At 31.1% G+C, this 15284-nt stretch overlaps 1 protein-coding gene across 2 annotated transcripts in view; it reads left to right on the forward strand.

Moving 5' to 3' along the window:
- Nucleotides 1-15284, forward strand: part of LOC126745596 (voltage-dependent L-type calcium channel subunit beta-2) — a 281586-nt gene that overhangs the window by 44222 nt on the left and 222080 nt on the right. The window contains exon 1 of one of the 2 annotated variants that reach the window (XM_050453524.1): nucleotides 9488-9620. The exons of the other annotated variant lie outside the window; for it this stretch is intronic. The gene's annotated coding sequence lies outside the window, so the exon portion shown is untranslated. Of the gene's footprint in view, nucleotides 1-9487; nucleotides 9621-15284 lie in introns of those variants that run through there. 2 annotated transcript variants of the gene reach the window in all.

Here is a 15284-nt window from a genome sequence, read left to right on the forward strand (position 1 = left end):
CGATCGTGAGAGAATGTAAGAATCTCGGCATCATAATTGATTCTAAGTTACGATTTCGCAGCCAATTGGCAAGGGTCCTCCAAGGTCGTATATGTCATTGCAGAATCTGTACAAAAGTAAAGATACACTCGAACTGCCGTTGAGAGAGGTTTTATGCAAAACATTGGTTCTCTCTCATACTGCTTATTGTAATTTTGTAATATTACCCAGCCCTGGATGTAACATCAAAAAAAAAAAAAAAAAACACTTGCAGAATTCATTTACACGTTTTATTTACAATTTAAGGGCCCGTGATCACGTCAGATACAAGTTGTCTGCACTGAAGTGGTTAAATATGCAGGATCGAGAGACGGTACACTTCGCATGCTTTCTTCATAGAATCATCTCTAATAGAGCGCCTGAGTATCTTAGAGATTTAACTTTTAGATTCTCAACTCATGATCGTATCACACGTCAAAATACCCTTTTATTGCTTATATCTGTATGCTCGGTTAAACAAACAGCTTTGGCTGTCCTTCGTCGAGTTAATTAATAAGTCGTTTATTAATATTATTATTATTATAAAGGGCATGCTAGAATAATAATATACAAAGAAGAATTTTTTGGAAAAAATCACTTTTATTTTAATATTATACAGTGACGATTTTTATTCTTTAAGTTTTAGCCTTTCGGGGCGTCGGCGTCGGTCGTGCAACTAGGACACAAGCTCAATATCTGTTTGTGTAACTTGTGTAATTTTTGGGTTAAGCATTACACCTTCTAAAACAAAAAAAATTACTTGCCTGGGCGTCACTTTTTATTTTTAAATAAAATTCTTTTACGGAAATATTTTGCATCTTTAGATAATTTAAATATAATTCAGGTACTAACCTTCTTGCAGCACTATACTGTGGCATCTTAAAATAAAGCTTTTGCTTACCGTCGCGACCACAAAACACCATATAGTGACGAAATCAAAACTCGTAAAACAAAAGTCAGTTATTTATTACAAAAAATTATTTGCCGCTAAGGATCAAACTTTCCGAATCTAAAAAGAAAATTGAGAATCACTCGCAACAGCTCAATGAACTAAACGTCCTATTCCCAATGTGCATTGCAATAACAGAAAATCCACGACAATAGCGACCTCTCCATGTCATGAAATAGAACTAAACAGAAACGGCTTAATAAAGCGCCAAATTTGAATTTTATTCTATAGTAGCGTGTGCTTAAAATTAGTTGGGAATATACTGTTCTTAGAGAAACTATATCCGATTGTCCAAGAGACGTTACTATTGAAGTCGCAGCCTCTCCTGTGTTTTCATGGATGGTCGATCGATAAGCTAGCAGGAACAGATAAAAAATATTATGTCAGTTTCTTTGTTGGCTAGAGGCAACTTCGGCCAAATACTGATTAATGGTTCTATTCATTTATTCATCTGACTGCGGGTGTTAGTTCTTGTTTTCTTGATTTTAAGCGTCTGGTAGATGTTTTGAAACAAGCTTAATTCAAAATTTCATTCTTGGTCTGAATGTAGCTATAAAAGTACACGAAATGGGAAGATCTATTCTTTTATTAAGGCTTCGTGGTCTTATAGAGGGTACTCTTCAGTTCATTTGATGAAGTAGTCCATCATGACTGCAATGTACTTATTCTCTAGTTCGGATTCGGGAAACGGACCGGCAACGTCAATAAGCAATCCTTTCAAAGAGACTTCCCACGTTATAATGATGCATTATACTTTCTATTAGGCCCATTATTGGTCGCAGATATGCTACCTTGCTATTGGTCCAGTAAAATCTTTTCCTTATATTGCCCGGGGTCTTTATTAATCCCAGATGTCCCCCTGACACACCAGTATGGATTTTTTCCAGCAACTCCGAAGTCCGACATTTTAACATAATAATTTACCATCTTTCCTTTTTGCCGGCGTGGTTAACTATTTTCCGCTGCAAGAGTCTATCTTCCAATAATATGGACTCCGATTGTGACCAATATGACTTGACATTGGCAACTTCTTTAAAGTTAGTTTCTTTCCTTCCTTTATCGAGGATAGGACTATCTAGATATCGAGATCTTTCTCTTGGTCTCTTATAAGATCCCCATTTTGCCAAGTATCATCGACGATTGTGGTTCTTAAGACCTCAGAATCTGCTCTGCCCGCTGCCAATGCTTGTAGCCAACCGGACAGGGTTCTTGTTGCCTCTCTTCTTGTTACAATACAGATCGACGATCACCTCGTCGATCGGTCTTCCTTAGTTTTGCGAGAGTAGAACTAGTGCCTTCTGATGGGTTTCTTATGTCGTGTTCGAATTCAAGAACCATGTTAGCGCATCTACTAGCTTAGGTGGATGTGCTTGTAGTAAGTACTGTCTCATTTCATAATTGCGGAGTCCATTCAGAGATGCTTTAACTGCCAAACGTTCCATGATTGTTTTCGGGATATCTGGATATACCAGTCGAATCAAACATACAATGTATTTCTTTCAAGGGCTTTCCTGACGTCTAGGACCTTTTTTTGGGACAAGTTTTAAGGTGTGGCTGGCCATAATGCATCTTCAAATGCCTCACAAGGTTGTCGTAGACATCTTGCTCTGAGGAGACATTTTTTGAAGTATAGCAGCGGCAGCATTTGCTCTTATGACCAATGTAAAGGCAGTCGCCTTCTATCTAGATGAACAACCGTTTGTTTTTATAGCCGCTTCAGACTGACGCTGATAAATATTCCATGATGTAGTATCATCTAATTGAGGTATTTTGAGGCGCACCAGCCCAATAGATTTCATATTGCTACAAGGCTCCTTCTTGCTGTCCACGGCTGTTGTAATTTTGTTTTGAAGATCCTGGATTCTTTTCTCCTCCAATGAAAGAATCCGCTTATCCAGTAAAAAATATTTTTCCAAAATTTCTTCTTTTAATTCCTTCTTATATTTCAAAATCTTTTTTCCACCCTGTTATAAATTCTCTTTTAGTGTGGCAGAGTTCTCTTTTAGTTTTGTAGTATTTTCCAGCAAATCATTTTTCAAACCTTACAACAATTTTGAAGTTTTTTTAGTAGCATTCCAGAAAATAACCTATTAAGGATAAGAAATATGACATATTAATATTTCTTTATTTAAACTGTTTTGTGAATTAAGTGTGGCGATAAAGATTCCAACCATAGGACAAGTTAGTCTAAAAAAACTACAAGTTTGGTCAAAAGCCTCGAACTTATATTTAAATTGAGAATAGGTTACACGTGTTTGGCCCCTAAAGGCATCATCAGACCTGATCAAGGAAAATTACATTCTTAAAAAACAGTAACCTTGAATCGTGCAATTAGCGGTTATTATAATCATATTGAGCTAAGGCGCTGTTTTTTGCATGAATATCTTAGGAAATCGATCTTAACAAGACAAAGTTGCCCTAAATAGCATTACTCATAATATTCACTAAATGAGAATGCATCAATTATAGTAATATGGATGATTGACAGAATCATTTGTTTGTATCTTCTACTTCAAAACTATCTGTATGGACATCACTGTCAAGTACGAATGATACAGATTAATCTAAGGAACCATTTTTTTCTGGTTTGAATTAAAAGATATCAACATAATCTATTCAAGTATCTATGTTCTATTTTAATTCAAGATATGTGACATGAAGCTCAGCAAACGCCACATTTGTTCTTGTTTGATTTGCTTCTTGTCACTGGTATCACTAATACTAACCCATAAATAGCAATTGACTGAAAACCTGAGTGTCACTATAACTTAGATCATTATTTAAATAAAGCTATTATTAATTTTGTTAAAGAATTAATATTTAACACCCTTATTGGTATTTACCAAATCATATGATATATCTCAGTTATAGTCATAGATTTTCTGTTATAGAGAAATCCATTTAGGCAGTTTCTTTGCTAATTGTAAAAAGTATAATAGAGGTCTAATAGAATACAAATCATGACATTATGCTCAATGTTACTAGTAGATGCTATAATGAGATTTTGGTTAGCAAAAGAATAATTTTTTTCAGCTCATTTCTTACTTTAAATTTGACTTTTATTTCATGAGTAATAATTTCAAATAAAGCCTATTGGTAGCTATGGGTATAGTTTATTCATAAAAGGCTAAAAATATTTAATTTTACGTTTAATACATAGGTGTTTTTAAATTTAAATGTTAACAAGAAATAAATAAAAATGCTTGCCTAGCAGTCGTGTCAGGCCCTAAGTTCGAGTCCCCAAAATAGGGTAGTCGTTTGTGAGTGTCTAAATTAGTCCTAAAAAGAGGATTATATTACAAAAATACAACTTGCTGCATGGCTACACTGATCCCATAAAAAAAAAATAGAAAATATTACATATTGTTATGTTCTTGAAAGGCTAATGAATAAAGCAATTTATTGGCTTATTTTATTTAATTATTTATTTTGAGAGAAATAGTATTGTTAATTTTTTCTTAAATAATAAAATTTTAAATATTTTATAGAGGTTTGCATTTTGTCTGAATATTTTTTAATCTATACCGGTTTTAACGTATAAACAAAAATAAAAAAAGTTAATCTTTTCTGATATTTATTTTTTGTCTTTTATTGCACACTTATACAGGGTGTTTCATAATTTTTGAAACAAATTTAGAGGGGTTGTAGAAGGCCTCAAAATCGGCAAGTTTGCGGAATAAACCCCGATCCGAAAATCATTAGGTCTTGAGATACAGGGTGATAAAATTAAAAATTATTTTTTCACGATAAATTTGATATCCCTGTAGATTATGCCACGTGAAAAGCAAGAAATAGTTTTTCCGTATAATATATACCGTAAATATTATCAAACGGATAAAACCAAAATTTAAATTTTAGTGAGAGATAAATTTTGAATTATGGTTTTTATTTTTTTACGGTACGTCGGAGAAAAAAAAGCGAAAGAGACAAAATTTACACTAAATTAAATGAGGATTTTTGAAAAAGTACTGGCGGACCATTTTATTAAGAGCGTTAACTAGGTTCTTGCCCGCATGGACGCCACTGGTAAAATAAAAAATTTAATTATGTATTAGAAAATAGTACTAGATGCCTAAAAACTATCTACTAATTTTTAGAAAAATATCTACAGGAATGTCAAATTTATCCTGAAAAATAAGATTTTTTCTTGAAATGTTATCACCCTGTATCTCAAAATCTAATAATTTTCGGATTAGGGTTTATGGCGCAAACTAGTCCAGGCGAATTGTACCAATTTTAAGCAAAAAAGGAAAAAATTGTTATCTGAAAACTAACGACGGGAACAGGTTTGGGAGGGTATCAGGAACGAGAAAAAAATTCATGCAGGAGCAGGTTAAGGAAAGTAAAGTTTTGGGGGGGTGAAAAGGGGTGAAAAATTGTACCTTTTGGATTTGCGGCGAAAGTTGACGTCAAAGAAAAAAATGTATAATGGAAAAGTTGTAGATAATAAAAAAATCTACAACTTTTATAGAAGCCACTTTTTGACATAACATCAAAATTTTCAAGAAAATCGCGAAAAATTGCTGTTTTTTAATTTTTTTGTTTTTTTTTTTTCATTTTCGGACAAACACACTGATTTTGATCAAGCTTGGCAAAAAGATACTTTCATGTGTCCTTAAAAACTACAAATTTTTTTAGACCGAAATATTGAAAATTTTCCGAGATATTAAGTTTTAAAAAAATAAATACGTTTTTTTCAATTAAAATTTGTCCTTCAAAAAATCATCGTAGGAGGTTCATCCAGGTCTCATTTTGTTTGTTTTTTATCTACTTTTAGATAAAATTAAAAAACATAGACTTGCCGTTTAAAAATGTGCTCAAAAATGCAAAAAACTAAAAAAATTTTTTTTTCAAAAAAAATTTTACAATAATTGTTAAGAATTTGTTTAAATTTTTTAAAAAACAAAAACTCTGATTACACCATTGAATTCTACGGGACAAAATACAAAAAAACATATATTTTGTTATTTGATCGTAAAGTTAATTTCTTGATAATATTACTATAAACATTCGATTGCATTGATATACTTAATACTCCGGTTACTAAGGGGCGTGGGATCTCATTGATTTTACTATTTTTACGATTAAATTTCACATTACTTAATATTTTACAATGTGCTGAGTCTATTTTCGAAGGTTACTGTACCCAAAGTCGCTTTCTTCAAGGCCGTATGACTGAATTTTTGGCAAAATAGACAGTTTTTCCTAATTTTCCAGAAAAATAATACATTATCGGCTTACCACTGAAGCTATTTTTACAAAGTTTTTAGTCCAACACATTTTATATTCTTAATAATTTTTCCCTAAAATACTTTGTTAGGTTGTAAATTTAAAAAAAAAAGTTAATTTTCGTTTTTTGAATAGGATAGCTACCGAAATTACAACTGAGAACCACTGAAATGTCGAAGGTCGTTTAGCTATCCAATATTATATATACACATATATATGTATACACATATAAATGTACATATATATATATATATTATTAAAATTTGTTTTAACTATGATAATTCTGATTGAAGTTTGCAACGAAATGGAAAACTTTTGCAACGTTTCTTATTCAACTTTTGAACAACATGTTGATTCGACAGACAGTAGGATCAAGAGAGATGCTATAGATCTTAATAAATTAATAGAATTTTTCAAGAGATATAATCCATTTCCAGAGTCGACAAATATTATGTCTATATTTTCTGGAATTGTTAGAAATGATTCTATCAACTGCCTTAAAGCATACGAAATGGGTATGAAGTCAATCAAATCGATAATAGATAAGGATTTTGAAAGTGTCAAATTTACAAGAAAAAACAGAGTCTTATCACTGAAAAGTGTTCAATCATCAATAAAAGTAAGTGATGAAACGGTTGCGATAAGTCCATTATTATTATTTCAACGGTTATGCGTTAACATAAGTAGCACAGCTGACATGAAAAACTATCTGAAGTTTGAACTGGCTCCGTTCCCGCTATCACTTTTTACCGAAAACGGTTTCAAGAAAAATGTTAAATCGCAACTGTTTGATTACTTCACGACTATTGAAGTTTTCCCTAGTATCGAAAATGTAATACATATTATCGATGGTGGCTACTTCACCCGTAAAGTTGTAACAACAGGACAACAAGTTGTCGCAACAGGAGTTGACGAATATAAAAAAACTGTTGTTGTAGTTGGCCAAGATATTGACCTTTTAGTTTTGTTGAATCAATTCAATTCGGCAAATGCACCGATTTTTTTCCTTAAAGCAGGAGGAGGCAATGTAAGTGACAGTATTTACTCTTCATACAGTTTTAAGTTTGAATGTTATCGGTCTATTGCCGCTTTTTTACATTGCTTCACTGGATGCGATACCATATCTGGTTTTACAGGTAAAGGTAAAAAAACCACGGTCGATTTGCTTATAAAAACTCGGAGCTTATCAGATTTAATAAAACCTTTTTACGAGCCCAATACAGATCCAAGAACTATTGCTCGAAATGGTTGCGCTTTAATTGCATCAGTTTATAACGCTTAGGATACCACATCATCTCTAGACGATTTAAGATTTCAGCGATACAAAGTATTGACTGCAAAGACAACATTTCAATTAGAAAAATTACCACCAACTGTTGTAGCAGCTACACAATACTCATGCAGATCGTATTATCAGCTTCAAAAGTGGCTTGGAAATGAAATGAATGCGACGAAGTGGGGCTGGAAAGAAGTAGTTGTGAATAACTCTAAAATGGTCGTGCTTCGTTTTACAGACATCTCACTAATACCTAAAGAGCTATTAAAAAAAATATCTTGTAGTTGCAAAACAAATTGTTCCAGCAACCGTTGTGGATGTCGTAAACACGGTTTGAAATGCACCGTATTGTGCACACAATGTGAACACACAGGAAAATGCTCCAATGTACAAGTAATTGAAGATGATGTTAGTGATTCTGAAGACACTGTGCATGCATTCGAGCAACCAAGTATTTCCTTAGATCAAGAAAATGTAGAGTCTGAGCAATTTAGCGATGGAGAAGATTTTAATGATGATCAAGAAGAAATAGAATCGAACGATCAATTACAGGATGACGATGCAGCCATGAATTTAGTGAAAAGACCGAGATTAGCTTAATAGATTTTTATAAATAAAGTTAATAAAAAAATATTTTAGATAAGAAAATGATAATTTTAATTATTTACTTTAATAAAACACATTGATTGTAATACATTTAATAATAAATAATTTCAAACATTCCTTTTTTTCATAAAATTTATTGTGTATTTTTTCTGTTATACCATCCAATCAAATACTGTGATTGATTATTTCAGTTTTAAAAATATTAAAATGCATTATTATAAGTTGGTAAGCCGGTAATGTATTAACTTTTTTTGGAAAATTAGGAAAAACTGTCTATTTTGCCAAAAATGTAGTCATACGGCCTTGAAGAAAGCGAATTTGGGCACAGTAACCTTCGAAAATAGACTCAGCACATTGTAAAATATTAAGTATTGTGAAATTTAATCGTAAAAATAGTAAAATCAATGAGATCCCACGCCCCTTAGTAGCCGGAGTATTAAGTATATCAATGCAATCGAATGTTTATAGTAATATTATCTAGAAATTATTATTTTTTTGTATCTTTTCCCGTAGAATTCAATGGTGTAATCAGATTTTTTGTTTTTTAAAAAATTTAAACAAATTCTTAACAATTATTGTAAAAATTTTTTAGAAAAAAAATTTTTTTTAGTTTTTTGCATTTTTGAGCACATTTTTAAATGGCAAGTCTATTATTTTTTTATTTTATCTGAAAGTGAATAAAAACAAACAAAATGAGACCTGGATAAACCTCCTACGACAATTTTTTGAAGGACAAATTTTATTTGAAAAAAACGTAATTTTTTTTTTAAAACTTAATATTTCGAAAAATTTTCAATATTTCGATCTGAAAAAATTTATGGTTTTTAAGGACACATGATAGTATCTTTTTGCCAAGTTTGATCAAAATTGCCGTATTTGTCCGAAAATGAAAAATAAAAAACAAAAAAATTGAAAAACAGCAATTTTTCGCGATTTTCTTGAAAACTTTAAGGTTATGTCACAAAGTGGCTTGTATAAAAGTTGTAGATTTTTTTATTATCTACAACTTTTCTATTATACAGTTTTTTCTTTGACGTCAACTTTCGCCGCAAATCGAAAAGGTACAATTTTTCACCCCTTTTCACCTCCCCAAAACTTTACTTCCCTTAACCTGCTCCTGCATGAATTTTTTTTTCGTTCCTGATACCCCCTAAACCTTTTCCTGTCGTTAGTTTCCGGATAACAATTTTTTCCCTAAAAAGTACAATTCGCCTGGACTAAACTTCTCAGAACCCTCCAAGTCTGATTCACTAATTATGAAACACCCTGTATAAACCAACAATATTCACTTTCTCAAAATTTTTTTACAAGCAGTGTAGATCCCAGATAGATAAATAAATAAAAGAATTCGTTCTCGCCTTATAAATAAGTCGTCAACTACGGAGTTGTTAATTTGTTGTCATTTTAAGAAATCGAATCGGTGATATCCAATTTTTGACTTTTAACGTGAGAAAAATGAACATTAGTGCCAGTTTTGCGGAAATTAAGAATCAAATTATAAATAGGGAATTATGTAATGAGTCATTTGAACTGGACGTGTTGGTGAGTTTTGTCTTAATTGCTTACTTAAATATAAAAAGTTCATTTACATTATCAAAAGTAATCTCTGTAAAATAATTAAAATCTCCAAAAAAGTACCTGGAATAATATATTAATATCTCATCATAAAACAAGTGTGTGGGAACGTAACGTTTCCTTTTTTAAACGATTTTTATTAGTCGTTGCTTCTCAGGTAATAAGAATTTCGGTAATAAATTAACAATTCAAAGACCTTTATTTTCAAACTGGTTTCATGTATTTAGTAAGGCAAGGATGTATGAGAAATTATAAAGTTCGCTAGTTTTTAAATTGAACTACGATATTTACTATTAATGTATGGTCTTGTGGGTCTTGTAACATTTAATATCCCACGCTTTTTGTAATAAGCGATTAACATATTAATAAAAAAAATATTATTAATTTTTTTCTCGTTTATTATCGCCACGCTATTTGAGGAGTTTTTCTTTTATTTTGAACATGTTATCAAAAACTACCACTCTCATTATACATTACCTATTAGTTATTATACAATTTTTAACAGACTCCAGAAGTCCAGTATCATTGGGATCAAAATAGATCTGAAAAGATTCATTCTATATCAGTAATCAATTCTTTCAAACTTGTATTTATTGAAAAAAAAATCCATTTAAGTCGCTTTTATAATAATTTAAAACTGTCCAAAAAACGATATCCTCGTTAATCTAAGACAGATATATATTAAAAACTTTACAGTTCAAGTCTAAATAATTAAATCAAGAAATTTATTAAAATTAATTTATGTATTTTGTCAACTATAAGAATATTATTATTATTTTTTTATTATTACAAAAATAAGTAGTATTAAAATAATTGAAAATAAGCAAATGTGTCTACAAAAGAAAATGGTTTCTTTGTAAAAAGCACCTCTGTATTTTTGAAATACACTTTTGTACTTTTAAAATACGGTTTTATTAAAAAAATTATAATTTTTAATATTTTTTTTTATTTTTTTTGCACTTTAATGGTTAATTTTAATACAAAATAAATATAACTTAAAATGTCAGAAGATCCCTAATAAAATAATTAGGGATCTTCTGAAACCTAAAATAAAATTGTACTAAAATAAGAATATTTTTATTTTACGCATTTGCGTTATGAAAAGATTTTTCAACTGGATATCTGCATTGCAGTTTGGCCTACATCCAACACCCAAAGGAAATAGATATTAATCCAAAATCGGTTTTAAAAGTGACCCATACGTCCAACTAACAACCTTTCTTGAAATGGGCGACATCCGATATCCGTATTTCGCATATACGACACCATGTGTTAATGCGACTTCTCGCCCCATAAGTTATATCCTGTTTCTGACAATTTATTTTGGAAGAGCAAATATATGGGTTAGTAGTATTTACTAGCTCGGATGGATATTTCAGATTTTATTTGATGAAATAGGATGAGTTAAATAGGTTTTTACCGAAAACTTATCTGACCAAAAAATACAAAAACAGAAAAAAAAATAAAAATAATTTTTCTTTTCTTTGAACAAAAATTATTTATTTTTCATTTATTTATTTAATTAAATTTTTATAAAATACTATAATTATAACACATAAAGGTTAAAAATTTCAAATTAAAGACACAATTAAATAAAATGTTTAAGCGATTAATACAGCATAGCACAATGTTATATGAATTGACTAAAAGTAGCGTCCTTAGCAAGTAGCCTAGATGTAGTTCACAGGTTCAGGACTAAGAAATGAAAAACTTCCTTTTTTGAAAAGATGCCGACGTTTATTTACGTCTTTTTTAAATCTGTTAACTGTGAAGAAGCTTTTTTGTCGATTGCATATATACTAATGGCAACAGAACCATATATGTAGATACAGATAGAACCATATATGTAGAACATAACATAAATTATATATAGACAAAAACTTTTTTTTAATACTTCACATTACATGAATCAGTTTATCTGTGGCTCTTGACCGTGTTTTTTTATTTGTAAATATGTATGTATATCGTAGAAGTGATATGTTAATGATGTAAAGTATAATTAAAAAAAGTTTTTGTCTATTATGTGTGATTTATCTTATGTTTGTTTAAAGTATAATCACATGTGTGCCCATCTACCTATATTCTTTTTATGCCATAAGTATATATGCAATCGACAAAAAAGCTTTTTTACAGTAAACAGCCTTAAAAAAGGCGTAAATAAACCTTTTCAAAAAAAGAAGTTTTTAATTTCTTGATCTTAAACCTGCGAACTCGCGTTATAAATATTATGTGCATATAGGTATAATATTGTTTGGTTAATAGTCATGTCCCAAGCATAATTAACAATTATAATTAAAAAGGTTAATTTCCTTAGAATTATACAAACAATTATAATATTTTAATATTGGGTTTAAAGGGTACTACAGTGCTGACTTATTTAATAACCTTTCACACCTACATCTAGGATCTTATAGGCATAAATGTTAAATGAGTTAATTAATATGCACCCTTGGTACTTCACACGTTGTATAAAATATACTAAATAAAAATTACAGTATTGTTTTTTTCCTTATCACAAAGTTTTTGGAACATACTCCAGATAGGGTCTGGTAATGCGAGTTTAATGCAAAAAATAAAGCCCAGATTTGTATATGCTTTATTTATAATCATATAACCGTATAATATTCTACCGTATAAATTTATAATCGTATAATCGTTTTAGTAAGAGGAAAAATTTAAATTGTTTGGCAAACGAACACCCATACCTTATATTACGATTTTTTTCTATAATAAGTAAATAATACTGAATTATTGAAAGAGTAGCTAAAAATTATCAAATTTAACGTTGTTACACTAAAGGTAATACATTTAATAGTTTAAAGCTGCATTTTGTTTTTCAAAAACCGGCCAGTTAAAGACAATCTGATAAAAACGTGATTTCCTGAAAAACAATGTGAAAAAAAAAGAATCCTTACAATATGAATTTAATATACATAAAGAATGATGAATGAGAGTCCAGAAGTTTTAATATAGGCTTCTGAACATGTCAATCTTAACTTTATGTAATTGCATTAAGAGATATATGGTAAAAAATCGACAAATCTCTCTGGAAAAGTCTATCTTTACTAACCGGCCAATTAGGATTCTTCGATCAACAAGATCGAATGCTTTTAGAAGAACAAAGGTGTGTGTATATAGCTCAAATACTTAAGGTTTGATTTGAAGGAATTACCTACATTAGATTCTAAACTCTCCTGGAGCGGTAGAATTGGTCTTAAACTCGATTCATTTCGATGGAAGTCCAATAAACATGTGTGATGTCAGCGTCTAATTGGTTATCAATAACCAACTCGAGAACGCGGATCTGTGGGTTGCAAGTGACTAAGTTTAAGTTTATCTATGTTATCTGTTATTTAATCATTATAAAATTATTATATAAAACTTGAAAAACAAAACAGCCTTAGGAATAGATATGACATATTGTGACATTATTTAGTCCTTATGGCAAATCATCAACATAAAAAAAATTAAGCAGACCAAAAATAGAACCTTGAAGAACCACACTTTGGTACTCCTGGTTACAAACTCACTTCATCGGAGAGGCAGTTGCGAGTGATCACTTTCTGGTAGTGTCATTATAATAAGATCTTACTCATTATACTGTATACAGTCTCTGAAGTTACACACTTCTAGCTTAGGCAACAATTGAAAAGTTAGGAGAGGAAGTCTTTTCTCCATAAATAAAATGCTATTCCTCTAATTTCAGGACTGATGCATTTCGGCAAGCGTTCTTGTCATCATCAGACTCTTTATTATATTATGCCAGTGCAATTCTTAAGCTTAAACTGAGTTTCCCTGGTTTAAGCGTAAATCATCATACTTGTTAGTTTTCACTGGCATAATATAATAAAAAGTCTGATGGTGGCAAGAACACTTGCCGAAATGCATCCATCACTCCTGAAATTAGAGGATTAGCATTTTATTTGTGGAGAAAAGACTTCCTCTACTAAGTTTTCAATGTTATATTGACTCCACTTCAGAATGGAGTTTTTCCTTAATATTAGGCAGCAATATTCCATATAAGGCACAATTAAAGGTTTTCGTTGAAAAACTACTACAGCAGCCAAAATTCCATGAAATTGATAAGCATTAATATTACCATAAAAATATTTTTTTTTCACAAATTATTAAAAGTCTTTTAAAGTAGGGAATTAAGTGAACCAACAGCCTAGGTTTAAGCAGACAAGACCCAGGAATCAAAGAAATAGCAAACAAAATTAATAAAAGACTGAAAAGAATGAGATGCTTGAATAGAATTTTAAAATAATAATATAATAATAATCTATTTTATTTCTATTTCCTTAATAACATTTGTTTTTCTTATAATTTAATCCAGAGCTATTCTAAATAGGCGACTAACTTAATCTCTAATTATGGAAATAAACAAAGGTTCCAGGACTCCTAGGACCAGTATGTGCATATTTTCTTTTACTTCCACAAATTTCTACAAATATAATAAAATTCTAAATAGTAATAAATAAAACAATAGCCAACGTCAAATAAAAATTAATAAATATAGATGTTTAATTATACATTACCTGTGGGGAGTCTATCCCCTAAAATCCTTCAATGGATACATCATGGATACATACAGAGAATTGATGATCAAGTGACTCTGCTCAAAAAAAGCAAAAATTCGAGTGCAACTGGACGGATTTGCTCCACATGCCAACTAGACTTTGTCTTTCAGACTGCTGCGGTAAAATGCAGACAAAACATTAGAATGCGGATGTCACAAAACAGTTGTGTTAATTTGCTCCGACAGCAGAGCCGTCATTAAGGATGTTATGATTGAAAAACTGCGCTTCGAGCTTGTACTGGAGTGTATAAAGGTCCTAGTGGAACTATAGAAGGGCGGTAAGGTTTAGTAAGTCTAAGTGCCTGGGCACTTAAGCAATGCTGGTAACGAGAAAGTGGATCCTTTTGCAGGACAGGGAACCACAAAACTGCCGGTAAGCACTAAAAATGGAATGGACGGAAGCACCTAACATGGGACTAACATGGCTAATGCGCACATTCTCATACACTTCCGCCTGTCTTACTACTGCTCTTAAAGAGACGCACAATCCAGTTGGTGATGGGTCTTTTAACTTACACTGGCACTTAAGAAACCACTTGTATGCCGAGGTATTGCGAATAACCCAAAGTACTGTTGGTATTCGAAGGAGGAAAAAACTGCAGTAGCCTTAAAGATTTGGGAAATACTCATTGTTTACACAGCGATATAAAATTAATAAGACAAGGCAGGTGTGACTCATTAGCTTCTCCAAGATTTTTGCTTGTAAGACATGACAGGTTCATTACCAGATCTATGTACGCAACAGCCCTCTGTCTAAACTCGTTCATTTAAAGATGCTACTGGCTTTACTAGAAAATCCATGGGCAATATTTCAAAACATCCGTATTTTTTGGTTTAATTTTTTTATAGGTTTTGAGCGTGTTCTCTTTAGATAAGCTATTGCTAAAATGACTTTCCTGTTGATTCGAGTTTTCTAAAGAGGAAGAGTTAAAAACTGCATAATAATAGCGTTAAGTTTAAGATATTTAATAATTAGTTTGGTAATACTTTGTTTATTTTGGTTTATTTACATTGATTTTGCATATAAAAGTTCACCCGGTATAACACACGCA

Source organism: Anthonomus grandis, chromosome 16, assembly GCF_022605725.1.
Source record: "Anthonomus grandis grandis chromosome 16, icAntGran1.3, whole genome shotgun sequence".
Taxonomy (NCBI): domain Eukaryota; kingdom Metazoa; phylum Arthropoda; class Insecta; order Coleoptera; family Curculionidae; genus Anthonomus; species Anthonomus grandis.